Source organism: Bos grunniens, chromosome 6 (genome assembly GCF_055505025.1).
Source record: "Bos grunniens cultivar Pamir isolate PY7600 chromosome 6, Bosgru_T2T1.0, whole genome shotgun sequence".
NCBI lineage: Eukaryota > Metazoa > Chordata > Mammalia > Artiodactyla > Bovidae > Bos > Bos grunniens.
In genome coordinates this window covers 33,592,835-33,612,647 of record NC_141170.1, presented here as the reverse complement: position 1 = coordinate 33,612,647, position 19,813 = coordinate 33,592,835, and the positions used below count along the sequence as shown (strand labels likewise).

General features: G+C 37.3%; 1 pseudogene; it reads right to left on the bottom strand.

Annotated features, from left to right (window-relative positions):
• Positions 1-1,010: 1,010 nt before the first annotated feature.
• LOC147370562 (UDP-glucuronosyltransferase 2B18-like) lies at positions 1,011-17,736 on the bottom strand (annotated as a pseudogene).
• Positions 17,737-19,813: the final 2,077 nt, after the last annotated feature.

Genomic DNA, 19,813 nt, shown 5'->3' with positions numbered 1-19,813 from the left:
TTTGTTAAGAGATTTGACCAACTTCAGCCTCACTTTAACCTGTACTGGATTGTAGATTGTGTCTGTAAAGATAACCCCAACCATTATGCTGAGTTTTGTTCAAGAAAATGTGATCCCACAAACCACAAAATGTACATTGTCTAATGCACCTTAGCAAACCATTTTTAGTACTTTTCTCACTTACCCTTGTAGTGCTAGTGGTAAAGAACCCATCTGCCAATGCAGGAGACATAAAGAGATGCAGGTTCCATCTCCGGGTCAAGAAGATCCCCATTTAGAAGGAAATGCAACCCCTACAGTATTCTTGCCTGGAAAATCCCACAGACAGAGAGGCCTGGCAGGTTACAGCCCATGGGGTCGCAAAATGTTGGATATGACTGAAGCGACTTAGCATATAAGGCACCACTTACCCTTTTTGTAATTTTCCATTTCTACATAGCACCTCATCTCTTTTTTTTCCTTTTCTCACTTCCCCATAGTCTCTTTGTTCCTTATCTGTTCATCCTTTAAAGACCTCAGTCACTGTGTCTAATTTGAAGCAGAATCTCAGTTTATACTGGAATCTCTCTCTCTCCCCTACTTTAGCAGTCTGAATAAAATTTGTCTTGTTGTTCTTCAATGTGTCTAGCTCTGTTTTTCTTTGACAAGGACATCTATCTTATAGTTTTGAATTTTTAATGCAGAATATGTTTCTGAAAATATGTAGTGAAAACAGTCTGCTCAATCTTTTTAAATCAACAGACTGAGATCCTAGCCAGTCTAATTTTTTCATAGTTATGAAATTATATGTAAATCGATATGAAAAGCAGAATTGATCACTGAAAGATTTATAAAGTTAGAATTATAAATTGAATATAATCCACTTATATCTTCAGTTACCACTTTTCTTTGTTTTCATGAACAGAACTGACTATTTCAAGAGGAATACTTAAGTATTTATCAAAAGTTGCACAGAATTATTTCCATCCATGGAGTTGAATGGATTAACAAACACAATATGTATAAGAAAGAACACAATCTTGGGGGTAAATCAGGAAAACACATTTCTTGTTAAATGTGAAGGAAAATCTTGGCACAACTTGATCCATAGTAGTTGAATTAAATGGAATAATCTTCCCTATCATGCCTACTAGCCTGAGGTCTCAAAATCTGCTTCTTCTTTTTCTTCTTTCCTGTCTTAATAAACTTTTGATAGCAAAGGAAGCAATATTTTATGACAAAGAAAATAGCAGTTGCCACACAGGCTGGCTGGAACCCAATCACATCCAGAGAATGGTACTGGTACAAGGTGAGGTCATGGATGGCTGGTCACAGGTGCTTAGCTCCTTTGTGGTGCATGACAAACTCGAACCAGAAGACTGCTCAGTCCAGGGACTTCATAGGCTGAGTGGTTGATAATCACATAGCATTCTCTTTATACCTGAATGGAAAACAATGTGATATCAATTTATATATTAAATTAGAAAAGATAAATATGTGAAAGTTCCGTGCAGATAGAAGAAATATGTGCCTCTTAGAGAGGAAGAATGATAGATTATTTTCTTCAGACACTTTATCTTATGGGATAAAATTTGTTAAATGAAAAGAATTTCAAGCTATGAAGAAAAGAGAGAACATGGGAGAGGAGAAGTATTTATAACCCAAAGAATGGGATGAGTGAAGGCTCACAGATGGCAAGAAGAATATAGAAAAGAAATGAGAAAGGAAAAGAAATACATGATCTGAGTGTTCAAAGCTTGAGTTATCCAGTAAGGTTTTGTTAACAGACCTAAGAGACAAGTTTTACAATACAATCATAATCAAGAAATAGGAGGCAAATTCATGATGAGGTTCAGAGATGCATCCACTCAGAGCTGATCAGGAGTTGGTACTGACCAGGAATTGATTCTGACCTTATTTTAGGTAGTAGTAGTAGTAGTTTTAGTCACTCAGTCGTGACTGACTCTTTGTGACCCCATGGACTATAGCCTTCCAGGTTCCTCTGTCCATGGAATTCTCCAGGCAAGAATACTGGAGTGGGTTGCCATTCCTTTCTCCAGGGGAACTTCCTGACCCAGTATCGAACGAGAGTCTTCTGCATCGGAGGCAGATTCTTTACCATTTGTGCTAAGTTTGGGTTTAGCTTATTTCAGTGAAGTAGAGGTCGAAAGTGTGGAAGTGGATTGTCTTGGTTTGAAGATACTTATCTTGTTGCCTACATTTTAATTCTTTCTGTTCCTTACTTTTTCCTTTTTAAATGGAGTGCTTAGGAATAGTTTCTTATCTGAATCTTTGGAGGATTAATAAATTGATTCTTAGAGGTATTCCTAGAATATAGTAGCCTTTTAGAAAATGTTTGCTAGTTTTATTGTTTTTACTGTCAACCACTTTAGAATCTGGAGAAGGCTCAACATTTCACTTTCAGCCTTTGCAGTTACATTTGTTTCTACTGTTGAAATGATGATGGACTAGCAGACAAGGAAGAAGGGGTAAAAAAGAAATATGGCTCAGGAACTCTGGATCAAAAAATGCTACAACATGACACTGTAGTGAAAACTATTGAGTTAATTTCTCTCCATATTCTGTAGAAAACACAGGGAGAGCACTAGATTTTTGGGAAGAGGGCAGTAAACCAGAAACATTTTTGTTTTACCGTAGGAAAAGACTTGGGGCTACCTGGTGGCTCAGCAGTAAAGAATCCATCTGCAATGCAGGAGATGGTGGGGTCACCAGTTCGATCTCTGGATTGGGAATATCTCCTGGAGGAGGGCATGCAACTCACTCCAGTATTCTGACCTGGAGAATCCCATGGATGGAGGAGTCTTCTGGGTTATAGTCCATGGGGTCGCAAAGAGTTGACACTCCCTGCATGCACACAGGGAATAACTATAATGAGAAGTTACTTAGTATATGCAAAAGACTTAGTACAGAGTGTAAAGTTTCATAAACATTCAGTATATATCAGGTAATAATGTATTTTCATTTTTGGACACCACCTTTACAGTATTAAAGATTAAGAAATGTAAAAGATACTAGAGAGATGTACTTCTAATAAAAACCACCATATGAAAGCTGTATCTCTTAAAAAAAGAATAAAATATGTTTCTTATGGTACTCATTTAGTCTAATATTTATGCTGAAATACAAATTAAATAGCACTGATATTAAGAGAGAAATGTTGATTGTGCTATTATTACCAATATATTCTCAAAATGTTTTTTTTTTTTTCAAAGTCATTATGAAACAAATGGGGGAAAATATATATCACAGTTATGATATTAATACTAAGAGTATTGCTGAAATTAATGTGTATCTTTAAATGATTTGGTAACCCAATATTCCTGGTTTCAAAATATCTGATTTTTCTACAGGAATATCCCAATGTATCTCTTCAAGTCAATTGCTTTTTGATTTTACATTCTTCCAAATAAGACAAAACAAGCACAATGAAAAGAATCAGAATGTATTTTCACTTATAAATAGTATCTACATAGTTGTAGTTGGGTAAATAGAAAAGTTCTAGCTTTTTGCCACTTACTAGAGATGGGGTCAAAATCATAGTACATAATACTTGGAATGTCTTAGATGTAAAGGGAATTTGAAGTTGACCAAATCATGGTGGCTTACTGAGAATAAACAATCTTAGAAGAGTTGAAAACATTTGAGGAGCTCATTTGCTAAAAGAAATCTATGACCGTGCAGGTGAGTACTCTTATAATATTAATTGTTCCTGCTCTAATCTTGTTCTCAATATTTCCTGTTACCTTTGTTAATCCTCCTGTTACCATTGCAGTGATTCATCACATTCTAATGATTAGCTCTTTCAAAATTTCTCCACTATCCTTAAAACTCTGACAAACCTTTTCCCTAAAAGCACCAGAAAAACTTTTGTGACCCTAACAATAAGTTACTGATTACTGTTTCAAAGTATTGAGCAAATCTTACTCCTCATTGTGTTTATATGAAGACTCACTGCTGGCTTCCTGGTATTCCTATGAAAACTTCTCTAGAAATAGTATCTAATAAAGAAAAAATTATATTCACAAAGGATTATCAGTGGCTTGCTTCAATGCATTAAGAAAATCTGATCTTGACACTGTTTCCAAGCCTAATCTAACAGCTGTTCCCTTGACCTTCATTTGAAGGATGTTATCAGGTTGGTCAACAAACATAAGCAGTCTCACCATAGGGATCCCATGGTACATTGGGTAATAAATGCCATTTGTTCTACCATATAAAGGCTTTGGTTTTTCAATGTCTTAGGATTGAATGAATTTCAGTAAAATTATTAATTATAATAGTGAGAAAATGAGATATGAACATTATAAAGTAACTGAAATAAGCAATGTCTTTTAGATAACAGATGATTATACATATGAAAGCCTGTTTAAATTGCTTCACAACACAAAGCAAGAAACCCCTAAGTCTGCCGAAGAGGTAAGTGAAGACTTCATGGAAGAAGTGCTTTGTCAAATAACTTCACAAATGAATTCATGATTGACAGGTGAACACCTTAAAAGAACATTCTGGGTAAAAGAAATCACATAGGGGGAGGAGCCAAGATGGCGGAGGAGTAGGACGGGGAGAACACTTTCTCCCCCACAAATTCATCAAAAGAGCATTTAAACGTCGAGTAAATTCCACAGGACAGCTTCTGAGTGCCGGCAGAGGACATCGGGCACCCAGAGAAGCAACCCAACTCTTCGAGGGGAGGTAGGAAAAAATATTAAAAACAAAAAAAGGGAGACAAAAGAGGGAGGGACGGAGTTCCGTCCCGGGAAGGGAATCTTAAAAAGAGAGAAGTTTCCAAACATCAGGAAACCTTCTCACTGCCGAATCTGTGCCGAGCTTTGGAAGCACAGAGGGCAACATAACAGGGAGAAAAAATAAATGAACAATTTAAAACTCGCAGATTGCGAGCCCTACAGTAACTCCCCCAGCAGAGAAGCAGCGCAGACGCCTGCATCCGCCATTAGCAAGACGGGGCTGGGCAGGGAGGCGCGGCGTGGGCTGCATCGCTGAGAGTAAGAATTTGGCCTGAATACCCTGAGCGCTGTCTGAGCGAAATAATTTGGGCTAGCAAACCAGACTGTGGGATACCTACCACGCGAAAAGCCAGCCCTAACCTAAGACCGCCGGGCCCGCGCACGAAACAAAGGACTGAGCAGAGATAGCCGGCTGCAGACCTTCCCCCTCCGGTGACAGGCAGCCAGAGCCGGAAGGGGGCAATCGCAGCCCCAGAGAGACATTATCTATAAAATTGTAAGCAGGCTTCTTTGCTAACTAAAACTTCTTGGGGGTCTGGACGGTCAACATCTGCCTGAGAAGGTGCGCCGGTTTTACATCCAGATAACCGAGTGGCGGGGAGGCGATAAGTCGCAGCATTGGCGCTCGCCTGGGAAGAGCAAATTGGCGCTCGGACCTGGGAAGAGCACAAAACGCAGGCCCAACTGAGTCTGCGCCTCTGAGGACTACCCGAGTGCCTGAACCTGAGCGGCTTGGACCTGGGAGGTGCATGCAGCCCAGGGCCAGCCTCGGATTGTTCCCGGCGGAACAACCTAGAGTCCGAGCAGTGTGGACAGGGAGGCTACACGCGCCGTGAGCGGGGGCAGACCCAGGGTGGCTGAGGCACTGCGAGCCCACGCCAGTGTTATTTGTTTGCAGCATCCCTCCCTCCCTCCCCACAGCGCGACTGAACAAGTAAGCCTAAAAAAAAAAAAAAAAAAAAAAAAGTGTCCTCCACCGTGCCCTTTGAGTCAGGGCGGAAACCAGATACTGAAGAGACTAGCAAACAGAAGAAGATATAACAGAGGGAAATGCCTTGGAAGCTACAGGCAATAGATCAAAACCCTGTGGTTACTACGGACTACATAGGAAGGGGCCTATAGATCTTGAGAAATATAAATCTGACCAAGGAACTAGCCAAAAATGAACTGAACCCACAACACCCACAAAAAAAAAAAAAAAACACAAAAAAGTCCTAGATATATTTTTATTATTTTTACGATCATTCTTTCTTTTTTTTTTAATTAATAAAAAAAAAAATTTTAAGTCCTCTATTGTTCCTTTAATTTTCACTTTTATAACCTATTACTTTGCAAAAAAAAAAAGGAAAAAAAAAAAAAAGACCCTATTTTTTTCTTCTTCAGCAAACTTCATATATATATATTTTATAATTTTTTGACCTTGGTTTTTTTGTTGTTGTTGTTTTTGTTTTTTTCTTCTTTTCTTTAACATTGTATTTTTGAAATTCCAAACTCTACTCTAGATTTTTAATTTTCGCTTTTTGGTATATGTTATCAATTTTGTACCTATAGTTTTTTTTTATATAATTTCTGTGACTTTTTTTTTTTTTTCTTCTTCTTCTCTGTTTCTTTCTCTTCTTCTTTTATATAACATTGTATATATGAAATTCCAAACTTTACTCTAGATTTTTAATTTATGCTTTTTGGTATTTGATATCAATTTTGTACCTGTATTTTCTTTATAATTTTTGTGACATTGTTCGTATCTGTTTGTTTGTTTTCTCTCTTTATTTTTCTTCTTTTCTTTTTCTTTTTTTTTTAACATTGTATTTTTGAAATTCCAAACTCTACTCTAGATTTTTAATTTTTGCTTTCTGGTATTAGTTATCAATTTTGTACCTGTACTTTCTTTATAATTTTCGCAACCTTGTTTGTTTTTGTTTGTTCGTTTTTTCTCTCTTTCTTTTCCTTCTTCTTTTCTTTAACATTGTATTTTTGAAATTCCAAACTCTACTCTATATTTTTAATTTTCGCTTTCTGGTATTAGTTATCAATTTTGTACCTGTACTTTCTTTATAATTTTCGCGACCTTGTTTGTTTTTGTTTGTTCGTTCTTTCTCTCTTTCTTTTCCTTCTTCTTTTCTTTAACGTCGTATTTTTGAAATTCCAAACTCTACTCTAGATTTTTAATTTTTGCTTTTATGTATTTGTTACCAATTTTGTACCTTTAAGGACCCAATCTTCAGGACCCATTTTTCACTAGGGAGTGAGATTACTGGCTTGACTGCTCTCTCTCCCTTTGGACCCTCCTTTTTCTCCACCAGGTCGCCTGTGTCTCCTCCCTAACCCCTCTCTACTCTACCCAACTCTGTGAATTTCTGTGTGTTCCAGACGGTGGAGAACACTTAGGGAACTGATTACTGGCTGGATCTGTCTCCCTCCTTTTCATTCCCCCCTTTTATCCTTCTGGCCACCTCTGTTACCTTCCTCCTTCTTCTCTTCTCTGTATAACCCTGTGAACATCTCTGAGTGGTCCAGTTGTGGAGTGCACATAAGGAAGTGACAACTGGCTAGCCCACTCTCTCCACTATTGATTCACCTCATCTCATCTGGGTCACCTCTAACTCCCTCCTCCCTCTTCTCTTCTCCATGTAACCCTGTGAACCTCTCTGAGTGACCCTCACTGTAGAGAAACTTATCATCTTTAATGTAGATGTTTTATCAATGGTGTTGTATAGAAGGAGAAGTTTTGAAACTACTGTAAAAATAAGACCGATAATCGGAAGCAGGAGACTTAAGTCCAAACCCTGACTCCAGGGAACTCCTGACTCCAAGGAACATTCATTGACAGGAGCTCATCAAATGCCTCCATACCGACACTGAAACCAAGCACCACACAAGGGCCAATAAGTTCCAGGGCAAGACATACCAAGCAAATTCTCCAGCAACAAAGGAACACAGCCCTGAGCTTCAAGATACAGGCTGCCCAAAGTCACCCCAAAACTATAGACATCTCATAACTCATTACTGGACATTTCATTGCACTCCAGAGAGAAGAAATACAGCTCTACCCACCAGAACACCGACACAAGCTTCCCTAACCAGGAAACCTTGACAAGCCACCTGTACAAACCCACACACAGTGAGGAAACGCCACAATAAAGAGAACTCCACAAACTGCCAGAATACAGAAAGGACACCCCAAACTCAGCAATTTAAACAAGATGAAGAGACAGAGGAATACTCAGCAGATAAAGGAACAGGATAAATGCCCACCAAACCAAACAAAAGAGGAAGAGATAGGGAATCTACCTGATAAAGAATTCCGAATAATGATAGTGAAATTGATCCAAAATCTTGAAACTAAAATGGAATCACAGATAAATAGCCTGGAGACAAGGATTGAGAAGATGCAAGAAAGGTTTAACAAGGACCTAGAAGAAATAAAAAAGAGTCAATATATAATGAATAATGCAATAAGTGAAATTAACAACACTCTGGAGGCAACAAATAGTAGAATAACAGAGGCAGAAGACAGGATTAGTGAATTAGAAGATAGAATGGTAGAAATAAATGAATCAGAGAGGATAAAAGAAAAACGAATTAAAAGAAATGAGGACAATCTCAGAGACCTCCAGGACAATATTAAACGCTACAACATTCGAATCATAGGGGTTCCAGAAGAAGAAGACAAAAAGAAAGACCATGAGAAAATACTTGAGGAGATAATAGTTGAAAACTTCCCTAAAATGGGGAAGGAAATAATCACCCAAGTCCAAGAAACCCAGAGAGTCCCAAACAGGATAAACCCAAGGAGAAACACCCCAAGACACATATTAATCAAATTAACAAAGATCAAACACAAAGAACAAATATTAAAAGCAGCAAGGGAAAAACAACAAATAACACACAAGGGAATTCCCATAAGGATAACAGCTGATCTTTCAATAGAAACTCTTCAAGCCAGGAGGGAATGGCAAGACATACTTAAAATGATGAAAGAAAATAACCTACAGCCCAGATTATTGTACCCAGCAAGGATCTCATTCAAGTATGAAGGAGAAATCAAAAGCTTTTCAGACAAGCAAAAGCTGAGAGAATTCTGCACCACCAAACCAGCTCTCCAACAAATACTAAAGGATATTCTCTAGACAGGAAACACAAAAATGGTGTATAAACTCGAACCCAAAACAATAAAGTAAATGGCAACGGGAACATACTTATCAGTAATTACCTTAAATGTAAATGGGTTGAATGCCCCAACCAAAAGACAAAGACTGGCTGAATGGATACAAAAACAAGACCCCTACATATGTTGCCTACAAGAGACCCACCTCAAAACAGGGGACACATACAGACTGAAAGTGAAGGGCTGGAAAAAGATTTTCCATGCAAATAGGGACCAAAAGAAAGCAGGAGTAGCAATACTCATATCAGATAAAATAGACTTTAAAACAAAGGCTGTGAAAAGAGACAAAGAAGGTCACTACATAATGATCAAAGGATCAATCCAAGAAGAAGATATAACAATTATAAATATATATGCACCCAACACGGGAGCACCACAGTACGTAAGACAAATGCTAACAAGTATGAAAGGAGAAATTAACAATAACACAATAATAGTGGGAGACTTTAATACCCCACTTACACCTATGGATAGATCAACTAAACAGAAAATTAACAAGGAAACACAAACTTTAAACGATACAATAGACCAGTTAGACCTAATTGATATCTATAGGTCATTTCATCCCAAAACAATGAATTTCACCTTTTTCTCAAGCGCACATGGAACCTTCTCCAGGATAGATCACATGCTGGGCCATAAAGCTAGCCTTGGTAAATTCAAAAAAATAGAAATCATTCCAAGCATTTTTTCTGACCACAATGCAGTAAGATTAGATCTCAATTACAGGAGAAAAACTATTAAAAATTCCAACATATGGAGGCTGAACAACACGCTGCTGAATAACCAACAAATCACAGAAGAAATCAAAAAAGAAATCAAAATTTGCATAGAAACGAATGAAAATGAAAACACAACAACCCAAAACCTGTGGGACACGGTAAAAGCAGTCCTAAGGGGAAAGTTCATAGCAATACAGGCATACCTCAAGAAACAAGAAAAAAGTCAAATAAATAACCTAACTCTACACCTAAAGCAACTAGAAAAGGAAGAAATGAAGAACCCCAAGGTTAGTAGAAGGAAAGAAATCTTAAAAATTAGAGCAGAAATAAATGCAAAAGAAACAAAAGAGACCATAGCAAAAATCAACAAAACCAAAAGCTGGTTCTTTGAAAGGATAAATAAAATTGACAAACCATTAGCCAGACTCATCAAGAAACAAAGGGAGAAAAATCAAATCAACAAAATTAGAAACGAAAATGGAGAGATCACAACAGACAACACAGAAATACAAAGGATCATAAGAGACTACTATCAACAATTATATGCCAATAAAATGGACAACGTGGAAGAAATGGACAAATTCTTAGAAAAGTACAACTTTCCAAAACTGGACCAGGAAGAAATAGAAAATCTTAACAGACCCATCACAAGCATGGAAATTGAAACTGTAATCAAAAATCTTCCAGCAAACAAAAGCCCCGGTCCAGACGGCTTCACAGCTGAATTCTACCAAAAATTTAGAGAAGAGCTGACACCTATCCTGCTCAAACTCTTCCAGAAAATTGCAGAGGAAGGTAAACTTCCAAACTCATTCTATGAGGCCACCATCACCCTAATACCAAAACCTGACAAAGATCCCACAAAAAAAGAAAACTACAGGCCAATATCACTGATGAACATAGATGCAAAAATCCTTAACAAAATTCTAGCAATCAGAATCCAACAACACATTAAAAAGATCATACACCATGATCAAGTGGGCTTTATCCCAGGGATGCAAGGATTCTTCAATATCCGCAAATCAATCAATGTAATACACCACATTAACAAACTGAAAAATAAAAACCATATGATTATCTCAATAGATGCAGAGAAAGCCTTTGACAAAATTCAACATCCATTTATGATAAAAACTCTCCAGAAAGCAGGAATAGAAGGAACATACCTCAACATAATAAAAGCTATATATGACAAACCCACAGCAAACATTATCCTCAATGGTGAAAAATTGAAAGCATTTCCTCTAAAGTCAGGAACAAGACAAGGGTGCCCACTTTCACCATTACTATTCAACATAGTTTTGGAAGTTTTGGCCACAGCAATCAGAGCAGAAAAAGAAATAAAAGGAATCCAAATTGGAAAAGAAGAAGTAAAACTCTCACTATTTGCAGATGACATGATCCTCTACATAGAAAACCCTAAAGAATCCACCAGAAAATTACTAGAAATAATCAATGACTACAGTAAAGTTGCAGGATATAAAATCAACACACAGAAATCCCTTGCATTCCTATACACTAATAATGAGAAAACAGAAAGAGAAATTAAGGAAACAATTCCATTCACCATTGCAACGGAAAGAATAAAATACTTAGGAATATATCTACCTAAAGAAACTAAAGACCTATATATAGAAAACTATAAAACACTGGTGAAAGAAATCAAAGAGGACACTAATAGATGGAGAAATATACCATGTTCATGGATTGGAAGAATCAATATAGTGAAAATGAGTATACTACCCAAAGCAATTTATAGATTCAACGCAATCCCTATCAAGCTACCAACAGTATTCTTCACAGAGCTAGAACAAATAATTTCACAATTTGTATGGAAATACAAAAAACCTCGAATAGCCAAAGCGATCTTGAGAAAGAAGAATGGAACTGGAGGAATCAACCTACCTGACTTCAGGCTCTACTACAAAGCCACAGTTATCAAGACAGTATGGTACTGGCACAAAGACAGAAATATTGATCAATGGAATAAAATAGAAAGCCCAGAGATAAATCCACGCACATATGGACACCTTATCTTCGACAAAGGAGGCAAGAATATACAATGGATTAAAGACAATCTCTTTAACAAGTGGTGCTGGGAAAACTGGTCAACCACTTGTAAAAGAATGAAACTGGACCACTTTCTAACACCATACACAAAAATAAACTCAAAATGGATTAAAGATCTCAACATAAGACCAGAAACTATAAAACTCCTAGAGGAGAACATAGGCAAAACACTCTCCGACATACATCACAGCAGGATCCTCTATGACCCACCTCCCAGAATATTGGAAATAAAAGCAAAAATAAACAAATGGGACCTAATTAACCTTAAAAGCTTCTGCACATCAAAGGAAACTATTAGCAAGGTGAAAAGACAGCCTTCAGAATGGGAGAAAATAATAGCAAATGAAGCAACCGACAAACAACTAGTCTCAAAAATATACAAGCAACTCCTACAGCTCAACTCCAGAAAAATAAACGACCCAATCAAAAAATGGGCCAAAGAACTAAATAGACATTTCTCCAAAAAAGACATACAGATGGCTAACAAACACATGAAAAGATGCTCAACATCACTCATTATCAGAGAAATGCAAATCAAAACCACTATGAGGTACCATTTCACACCAGTCAGAATGGCTGCGATCCAAAAGTCTACAAATAATAAATGCTGGAGAGGGTGTGGAGAAAAGGGAACCCTTTTACACTGTTGGTGGGAATGCAAACTAGTACAGCCACTATGGAGAACTGTGTGGAGATTCCTTAAAAAACTGGAAATAGAACTGCCTTATGATCCAGCAACCCCACTGCTGGGCATACACACTGAGGAAACCAGAAGGGAAAGAGACACGTGTACCCCAATGTTCATCGCAGCACTGTTTATAATAGCCAAGACATGGAAGCAACCTAGATGTCCATCAGCAGATGAATGGATAAGAAAGCTGTGGTACATATACACAATGGAGTATTACTCAGCCATTAAAAAGAATACATTTGAATCAGTTCTAATGAGGTGGATGAAACTGGAGCCTATTATACAGAGTGAAGTAAGCCAGAAGGAAAAACATAAATACAGTATACTAACGCATATATATGGAATTTAGAAAGATGGTAACAATAACCCGGTGTACGAGACAGCAAAAGAGACACTGATGTATAGAACAGTCTTATGGACTCTGTGGGAGAGGGAGAGGGTGGGAAGATTTGGGAGAATGGCAATGAAACATGTAAAATATCATGTAGGAAACGAGTTGCCAGTCCAGATTCAATGCATGATGCTGGATGCTTGGGGCTGGTGCACTGGGATGGCCCAGAGGGATGGTATGGGGAGGGAGGAGGGAGGAGGGTTCGGGATGGGGAACACATGTATACCTGTGGCGGATTCATTTTGATATTTGGCAAAACTAATACAATTATGTAAAGTTTAAAAATAAAATAAAATTAGAGAAAAAAAAAATTTACTAAAAAAAAAAAAAAAAAAAAAGAATGGCATATGAGTGTCCATCACTATTTTTTTAAATATAACTGGAAAAATTTTGACAATCAGAAACCAAAAAAAAAAAAAAAGAAATCACATATGCATAAAAAGGGAACATTCAGAAATACAGTTCTTAAAGAAATAGTGAAATCATTTAGTCTTATAGGAATGGTGTCAAGGCCACGGGAAAGGTAATGGTAGTGGCAGTAGAACCAGAGAAAGGAAAAATATTTTCTCGTGAAATGTGTAATTGCCTTGAAAAAATGATTGTGGATTTTTTTTTTCTGAAAAAAATGAGAGTCATTAGTAATAAAAAAGGAGCTGTTTTTATTTTTATTTATTTTAAAAAATACCCCTACACAGTAATGGACAAAATTCTCCAAGCCAGGCTTCAGCAATACATGAACCATGAACTTCCATATGTTCAAGCTGGTTTTAGAAAAGGCAGAGGAACCAGAGATCAAATTGCCAACATCCACTGGATCACTGAAAAAGCAAGAGAGTTCCAGAAAAACATCTATTTCTGCACTATTGACTATGCCGAAGCCTTTGACTATGTGGATCACAGCAAACTGTGGAAAATTCTGAAAGAGATGGGAATACCAGACCACCTGACCTGCCTCTTGAGAAACCTGTATGCAGATCAAGAAGCAACAGTTAGAACTGGACATGGAACAACAGACTGGTTCCAAATAGGAAAAGGAATATGTCAAGGCTGTATATTGTCACCCTGCTTATTTAACTTCTATGCAGAGTACATCATGAGAAACACTGGCCTGGAAGAAACACAAGCTGGAATAAAGATTGCCGGGAGAAATATCAATAACCTCGGCAATGCAGATGACACCACCCTTATGGCAGAAAGTGAAGAAGAACTAAAGGTCGTCTTGATGAAAGTGAAAGAGGAGAGTGAAAAAGTTGGCTTAAAACTCAACATTCAGAAAACTAGGATCATGACATCTGGTCCTATCTCTTCATGGGAAATAGATGGGGAAACAGTGGAAACAGTGTCAGACTTTATTTTTTTGGTCTCCAAATCACTGCAGATGGTGACTGCAGCCATGAAATTAAAAGACGTTCACTCCTTGGAAGGAAAGTTATGACCAAACCAGACAGCATATTAAAGAGCAGAGACGTTACTTTGCCAACAAAGGTCTCTAGTCAAGGCTATGGTTTTTTCAGTAGTCATGTATGGATGTGAGAGTTGGACTCTAAAGAAAGCTGAGCACTGAAGAATTGATGCTTTTGAATTGTGGTGTTGGAGAAGACTCTTGAGAGTCCCTTGGACTGAAAGGAGATTCAACCAGTCCATCCTAAAGGAGACCAATCCTGAGTGTTCATTGGAAGAACTGATGTTGAAGCTGAAATGCCAATACTTTGGCCACCTGATGCGAAGAGCTGACTCATGTGAAAAGACCCTGATGTTGGGAAAGGTTGAGGGCAGGCAGAGAAGGGGATGACAGAGGATTAGATGGTTGGATAGCATCACTGACTCAGTGGACATGAGTTTGGATAAACTCCAGGTGTTTGTCATGGACAAGGAAGCCTGGCATGTTGCGGTCCATGGGGTGACAAAGTCAAACACAACTGAGCAGCTGAACTGAACACAGGAGAAAAAAGAGATATAAGGAAAGAATTCAGATATAGAACAATAATTCATGAAGCTACTGAATATTTCACTGTGAGAAGTAATTACAGGCAAAGTAAAGATATTTTTTTATTTTGAACATAAGGGACATGACCAGTTATAATACAGTGCCAACTGTCACATTTTCTCCTTTCCCCTTCTAGGGTTGGGAGTGAAAATACAGAGCTAAAGTTTTCTCTTTGAGTGTTTCAATAATAAACAGTTGATAAGTTTGTTTCCTAATGAAGTACTATCACTCTGCTCAGCTGTTATTCATGTTTATAGCATTTGTTCTGCCAATTTTTACCAAGATGGTCATTCTGGAGGATTCAGCTACACAGCCAAATATTGGGTCCTAAGGTGTCTGGCTTCTTGCCATTGTATCTCTGTAGAACCTGTTGGGGTAAAGGAAATACCTTATTCAGTGAGTTTAAAGTTATAGCATTAGAATTCTGAAGAGATTAAAAGACAACTAGTTAAATGTCTTCCACATGGTGTGTCAGGAAACAAGTACAAGAGCTCTTAAGTCATGACAACTACTAATGCACTGACATTAGTAGAAGTACCCATATTTTACATACTTATTACTATGTTCAGTCAGGTATGGAATATAATCATGAATTTCTACACATGATGGCATAGACAAAAGAAATTTTCAATGCCAAATTTAGATATTTAAAAAAATTGCTAGATGGTCTTTATTCTAATATAAAAAGACTGGGAAATTTCTAATAATCTATATACTTTATTGCTTTATTTTATTTTCTTCTAAATTTCTTAATTTTTATATTTAATTTTCTTAGTTTTCTTAATTTCTTAAATTTTATGTCTTCTACCCTCAACCCTCATAGTTTTACACACATTATTGACAAAGTTTCAGAATTCATAAGTTTTATAATGCTTAGATGTTCATTTTATATATATATATATATATATTACTTCCTTGGTGGCTCAGACAGTAAAGTGTCTGCTTACAATGAGGGAGACCCAGGTTCAATCTCTGGGTTGGAAAGATCTTCTGGAGAAGGAAATGGCAAACCACTCCAGTACTCTTGCCTGGAAAATCCTCATGGATGGAGGAATCTGATAGGCTACAGTCCATGGGGTCGCAAACAGTTGGACACGACTGAGTGACTTCACTTTAATACACTAACTGTCATTTTCAAATATGATACTCACTGACATGCTACAGAAAAAAGTTAACTTATATTCACTTGTTAATATATCTTTTCATAGATATATTTTACTCTTTTGATATACAAGGAAAATGCATGTGTAATTAGCCATTCAAGAGAAATAACTTTCTGTTCATTTATAATTTAGCAATAATAAGTTAATGCTACTTAGAAAGCATACCTTCTTAGATTACAGATTGTAAGCATTACTTCCAAAAAAATAAAAACTAGCAAGTTTTGTCATGAACCCAGAGTATTACCACATTTATTAGGTTTGGAAATAGTTTAAATTTAGAAAAGAAGAGCTTGTTGGTAATTTATACATATGAATAAGGTTATTGAAAATATCCAACCTCATGATAATAAAATTTATTCAGCTGACCTTGAATGCTTTAACAACAAACACAAAGCATTGAAAGTAGCAATCATTTAGTTTCTATGCTGCTGCTGCTGCTGTTGCTAAGTCGCTTCAGTCGTGTCTGACTCTGTATGATCCCATAGACAGCAGCCCACCAGGCTCTCCCGTCCCTGGGATTCTCCAGGCAAGAACACTGGAGTGGGTTGCCATATCCTTTTCCAATGCATGAAAGTGAAAAGTGAAAGTGAAGTTTCTATGCCCAGTACCAAAGTAAGGTACCAATTTTGGAATTCCCAATCAATTCTCATACACTGGATTATAATTTATTGTTTTTAACCTCTATTTGCTATGCGAATATAAAGTAAGTTTAGTTTCTCAGCAAAATAAAAAGAGCATAGGTTATTAGGAGAAGACTGCAATATCAGATGTCAAACTAAAAGAGTAGTTCACAAATATCCAAAGACCCCAGGGGTATTTTATACATTAGAAAATAAGGTATCACTCTATTTTATGGAGAAAGTGGCTGCTAAATATTTTCCATGCCAGTCTTCCTTGTGCCTCATGCCTTCTTATAATCCTTTCTTCCTTCTCAATCAGGAGGGACAATGTGACAGGTTAGAAGCAGAGTCCATTAAGGGCCAGACCTTACAATGCACAGGGTTAACTAAACGGCAAAGACCCATCTTCTCACTTTCTCTTTGATGTTCCTGCTTCAGACTTTGGCAGGGTTCAGTCAACCAGGGAGGCCGATATTTCTCTTTTTCTAAGTCTTTGCGCTGGTTGGGTATCTGGAGGCAACTTGGGGAGCCCTGGCCATCCTTTCTCTGTTCAGGACCCTGAGAAGCACACTGATAGGGCTATTCTAAAATTTGGAGGAAATGAAAGGGGCCAGGGCAAATACAATCTGCATAATGCATTCCAGACTTTTATCACTATTGCATAATATCATTGTGTTACTGCACGTACTGTTAAAATTTAACTCTTGAGAACATCTGTGTGTGTACTGTCCTCAGGAGTCCTTCATTCAAGAGGAACAAATGACAAAGCAGAATTTGGTGATTTACCTTTCAGTCCACAATCCCATTATATTTCACACAGTATCTCTTAAATATTTTTCTTTATAATAATGTTAATCCACAGTGTTGTTAATAAAAGACACTGTACTACTGTAGCACTTGCCATGTATATTTTGGCTTTTATAAATATCTGAGATAAGTTGGAGCTGTCATAGTAGTTTACCTTCTTGCAGAAATTGTCTGTAATCTGACTTTTTACATTATTGAAACAAGTTATTAAATAGTTTTTAACTATTAAGCTACTTTGCCTACCTTATGTGGAATCTGGGCAAGAGCTGATGCAATCATATTGGCTCTTTCTTCTTTTATGTTAGTGACCATTGACCCCAAAGAAAATACCGTAATACCTTTTTCTCCAGAGCTCTTGGCAAACTCTTCCATATCCTGGGAGGAAAGAATTTGCTTCATCACAAAGGATCAATAGCATAGCAACCAATATTGAAATGATTGCTGCAAACAATTAAAGAGAGAAAAATCAGATATGGTCTGGAATTATTAGAGTTGTAGTTTTTTTTTAAACTTTACAATATTGTATTGGTTTTGCCATACGTCAACATGCATCCACCATGGGTATACATGTGTTCCCCATCCTGAACCCCCATCCCACCTCTCTCCCCATACCATCCCTCTGGGTCATCCAAGTGCAACAGCCCCAAGCATCCTGTATCCTGCATCAAACCTGGACTGGTGATTCGTTTCTTATATAATATTATACATGTTTTAATGCCATTCTCCCAAATCATCCCCCCCCCCCACCACAGAGTCCAAAAGACTGTTCTATACATCTGTGTCTCTTTTGCTGTCTTGCATACAGGGTTGTCATTACCATCTTTCTAAATTTCATATATATGCGTTAGTATACTGTATTGGTGTTTTTCTTTCTGGCTTACTTCACTCTGTATAATAGGCTCCAGTTTCATCCACCTCATTAGAACTGATTCAAATGTATTCTTTTTAATGGCTGAGTAATACTCCGTTGTGTATATGTACCACAGCTTTCTTATCCATTCATCTGCGGATGGACATCTAGGTTGCTTCCATGTCCTAGCTATTATAGACAGTGCTGCGATGAACACTGGGGTACACGTGTCTCTTTCGATTCTGCTTTCCTCGGTGTATATGCCCAGCAGTGGGATTGCTGGGTCGTATGGCAGTTCTATTTCCAGTTTTTTAAGGATTATCTCAATAGATGCAGAGAAAGCCTTTGATAAAATTCAACATCCATTTATGATAAAAACTCTCCAGAAATCAGGAATAGAAGGAACATACCTCAACATAATAAAAGCTATATATGACAAACCCACAGCAAACATTATCCTCAATGGTGAAAAATTGAAAGCATTTCCCCTAAAGAGTTGTAGATTTTTAAAAGATATTACCATCTTAACCATTCCTAAATGTGTGGTTCAGTAGTGTTAAGTGTATTCAGATTGTGCAACCAATAACCAGAACTTTATCACCTGGCAAAACTGAAAATCTATGTCATTAAGAAATGCTCTGGCAACCATCACTCTGCTTTGTGTTTCTACAAATTTGACTAAGCCATATACTTTTGAATTTTAGAGTACTTTTCCTTCTGGACTGGCTTATGGCACTCAGAGGAAGGTGCATCCAAGATGTGTAGTGTTTCAGAATTTCCTTATAAAGGTTGAATAATCGCTTATTGCTTTATTGGTTGAGGGACACTCGGGTTGCTTCAGCCTCTTGGCTCTTGTGAACAGTGCTTTCATGAACATGATGTACAAATATCTCGTTGGCATCCTAATTTGAATTCTTGTGAATACATTCCCAGAAGAGTAATTGCTGGACTATATGTAAATTCTATTTTTAAGCTTTTTAGGAAACTCCATAGTGTTTTCAATAATGACTATTTTTTAACAGACTTAATGCCTGAGATTCTTGAGGTCTTGGTATAAGGTAAATGTCTTCTAGTGTTATGTGTATTTGTGCACTTGTGTGTATGAGTTAGGAAAGAAAGGAGACAGAGGCAATACTCAGTGGTGAAGAGGAACGGTGTTGGACTTAGACTCTTCATCAATATTGTCATTGGTTACTACATAGATTATTGGAAGAAGACCACATAGCAACATAGCAACTCATATTTAATTGTTTATTAGTATAGTCCTGCTAAATCATTTCTTTAACTTATTCCAGGGAGATGTTCTGAATACTTTTAAAAAATAAGTCATTAGTATTTCACTTCCTTATTAACACTAAGAAAAATTATAATTTGAATGATTTATTATTTTCTCATCTCTATACTTTACATTATCTTCAGCTCAGTTCAGTCACACAGTCATGTCCGACTCTTTGTGACCCCATGTACTGCAACACATCAGGCCTCCCTGTGCATCATCAACACCGGGAGTTTACCCAAACTCATGTCCATAGAGTCGCTGATGCCATCCAACCATCTCATCCACCGTCGTCCCCTTCTCCACCTGCCTTCAATCTTTCC